Source organism: Morone saxatilis, unplaced genomic scaffold (assembly GCF_004916995.1).
Source record: "Morone saxatilis isolate NCDOM2014 unplaced genomic scaffold, NCSU_SB_2.0 Contig4, whole genome shotgun sequence".
NCBI lineage: Eukaryota > Metazoa > Chordata > Actinopteri > Moronidae > Morone > Morone saxatilis.
In genome coordinates, this window is record NW_023339984.1 from 10,540,278 (window position 1) to 10,541,291 (window position 1,014).

Here is a 1,014-nt window from a genome sequence, read left to right on the forward strand (position 1 = left end):
CCAGAAAAAGGAAAAGTATACAGGAAATAAAACTCTGACCCGACACTGAAAAACAATGGGTACATTTTAATAATAATTTTGGACACTTTTAAAAAAGGGCTTAAAACTTTTTTGTTCAGGCTGGCATTCTTAAGTTGTCCTTAGATTTTTCTAATTTCACTCTGCACTTCAATTCCTCTTTTAGCTGTTTTTCTTAATGTATTTTATCACTTGTATTTTTATTTGTTACTGATTTTAATGTGTTATTGCCCTTAGTGTTTTTTTTGTTGTTTTGGTTTCTGTAGCACTTTGAGATTCTTTTATGAAAAGTGCTTTACAAATAAAATGTTATTATTATTATATAGTTAAATGGCAAATTAGCATCATTTTGTTACATTAACATAACATATTACATTATTATTATATAATGTATTTAATTATACATTGAATACAGTTACATGCTGATAGCTAATGCTGAGCAAGATGCTAGCACCTAGGTTAACTAACAATTGATGTGGATTTGCTACATGGTTAGCCACTAGTGTTTTGTAACATTAGCTGACCTTAAGAATGTGACCAAATTATTTCTTTTTTCAATACAAGCTTAGCACATAGCATATCTAAGTACAGAACATGAGAAGTTGCACCGAGATTCCAAAAGGAGGCAGGACTCAGTTTAAGGGTATATAATAATAATATATATATTAATAGCATCTAACAATAACAAGCAATTCCAATCAAACAAATACACAGAGATTTCCTGTCTTAAAGAAATGCCTAATCATTATTTACTCTGGCACATTGTTTTCTTTAAAGATCCAATGTGTTAGAAAGCTGACTTTTATAGAAAAAGGACAGCTGAATATTGAAGATTGTCCTGCAGGGCGGGCTGTGGCCACAGAGGCATCCAGGGTTCGTCCCCTAATCGGAAGTTGGTTGGTTCGATCCGGGCTCCGTGTGCCACATGTCCGAAGATCCTTGAGCAAGATACTGAATTCATCGGTGTGTGCATGGTCTATGAATGCTTAAATTAAA